Source organism: Berghia stephanieae, chromosome 1 (genome assembly GCF_034508935.2).
Source record: "Berghia stephanieae isolate SIO BIC M18660-M18661 chromosome 1, UCSD_Bste_1.3, whole genome shotgun sequence".
In the NCBI taxonomy this organism is placed as follows: domain Eukaryota; kingdom Metazoa; phylum Mollusca; class Gastropoda; order Nudibranchia; family Aeolidiidae; genus Berghia; species Berghia stephanieae.
The window spans coordinates 40,346,307-40,348,806 of NC_088360.1; the positions used below are offsets into that span (position 1 = coordinate 40,346,307).

The window sequence follows — 2,500 nt, forward strand, 5'->3', positions numbered from 1 at the left end:
AAATGGTCAAAAATATGAAACGTTGGTATTTAGCACAGTAAAATATGATGTTCCTTCTCCTCTATAAAGCAAATAAACTCAACTTAAGCATGATATTTCTGGCCACAAATTCCATTTTCAGCATCTTAATTATCCTGACTTAATACCGTTTTGAGACGAGGGACACAAATGTGCCCAACATAATCACTTTTTATACAGTTATCTAATGCTATCTAGTAATTGTTTGTCTAACCGATTCAAAGTCTCAGCATCCTCCATGATTTTATCGTTCCCTGTTGTATCTGTGTTAAACGATAATGTAGAGAATCTAGATTAGATCTCGTTGACTGTTTTCTTTTGTTTAAAACCCCCCCAAAAATTAAAAAAAAAAACACCAAAAAAAAATAAAAATCAAATTATACTGAAAGGGCGAGATTACTAGAGAAATGCAAACTGAAACCGCCACATAGTTTGGACTAATCAAAATGTAAAATCGCGCTCGTCGATGCGTCGGACACATACGCCGTTACACACTACAAACTATGTAGAGCGTTTCTAGGAAATCAAACCGCTTTCACTTTGCATTTACTTTCGTTCAGCCCAGTCGTGAGTGGTTGGTTTCAGTTTCACATTGGCTTATAGCCTAGGTCGGGTCGCTTAGCTTATGGCTTATATTATGCTTATTGTGATCCCATGCATCTAGCTACCGAATTAAGTGTGCTATATTATAATAACATTCTGGTTCCGATTTGCTATTTTCGAAATACTTTTCTTATTATCACGACACTTAGTTACACTTATTTAAATCACTTAACTGCACGTTTTCGCGATCACTTTATTAGAGTTCCATAAGACTTAAAATACATTAATTCAAGGCCTGCAGAAGAACAAACAAATTAATAGTTAACCGTAATAATTGAATCTTAGATTCCATGACGAGATATCATCAAAGCCAATGATATTAAAGTATTTCAGGGAGAAGTGACACATTGTAATTAAAATGAACTAATTTCGGAGTAACTGACCTCGGACATAGTAGTTATGATTCGTGAACGCTGTAAGCTATGAAAAGGTGATATGGATAACTTTATCTTTCTGTTATCACGGAGGAGCAGCATGACCGACAAAGTAAGTATTAAAACAGCCTTCTGTAAATTTGTTCTGTCAATGAAATGCTAACTAGACCTAATCCCAATAGCTTAGTTGGTAGAGCATTCGCTTCACACGATGGCATCGATCCCGGGTGAAGTCGATTTTTTTCTTACTTCCCTCACTAGCCAGCAACAATTATGTAGCTGGGTCTGTTGGATATGGTGGAAAGTACTTTGCGATATACTAGCATCGTATCAAAAGGGTAACATGCAATTACTATCATCCGTTTCACGCCATAGAAACCGAGTAAAATCCGGCTCCAGAGGTCTAATGACTCTGAAGGAAGGCTTATAGAAGTAAGGTGTAGAAACAGCATAAGTAAATGAAATGTCAAGATAGTTCTTCTTCTTCTTCTTCTTCTTCTTCTTCTTCTTCTTCTTCTTCTTCTTCTTCTTCTTCTTCTTCTTCTTCTTCTTCTTCTTCTTCTTCTTCTTCTTCTTCTTCCTGTTATTTTTATAATAATAATAATAATAATAATAATAATAATAATAATAATAATAATAATAATAATAAAGAAGAAGAAGAAGAAGAAGAAGATGAAGAAGAAGAATAACATAACAGAATATAACATATTTTGCTTAGGGCGTGATAACGACAATAACACAACTTAAATTTTAAATGTACTCATGTTATGTGTGATGTACAAACATATATTTATATATCTTTAACCGTGACATGCAAAGCACACACACACACACACACACACATACACACACACACACACACACACACAGAGAGAGAGAGAGAGAGAGAGAGAGAGAGAGAGAGAGAGAGAGAGAGAGAGAGAGAGATGCATCCATACATATAGAAGGTAACCATAATAAGATTATGCATGATATTTACATTTTAAAAAATGAAAGCCATGTCAACAGCACTTCAAATGAGTGCTGTTGACACGACTTTCAATCTTTTATGTAAATCTCATTCATTGTTATCTTATTATGGTAATAATAATAATAATAATAATATAATAATAATAATAATAAAATAATAATAATAATAATAATAATAATAATGATAATAATAATAATGAAGACGATTATTATTATTATTATTATTATTATTATTATTATTATTATTATTATTATTATTATTATTGTTATTATTATTATTATTATTTATTATTATTATTATTATTATTATTATTATTATTATTATTATTATTATTATTATTATTATTATTACTATTACTATTATTATTATTATTATTATTATTATTATTATTATTATTATTGTTATCATCATCATCATCATCATCATCATCATATTATTATTATTATTTTATTTTATTATTATTATTATTATTATTATATTATTATTATTATCATTATTATTATTATTTATTATTATATCAATATTATTATTATTA

The 2,500-nt window shown here is 29.6% G+C and overlaps 1 protein-coding gene across 3 annotated transcripts in view; it reads left to right on the plus strand.

The window, feature by feature from the left end:
* Window positions 1-566: 566 nt before the first annotated feature.
* LOC144974649 (uncharacterized) overlaps window positions 567-2,500 on the plus strand; it is a 28,461-nt gene continuing 26,527 nt past the window's right edge. Inside the window, exon 1 of one of the 3 annotated variants that reach the window (XM_078917728.1) lies at window positions 567-1,107. The gene's annotated coding sequence lies outside the window, so the exon portion shown is untranslated. The remainder of the gene's footprint in view (window positions 1,108-2,500) is intronic. The other 2 variants (XM_078917745.1, XM_078917738.1) reach the window with 2 other exon arrangements.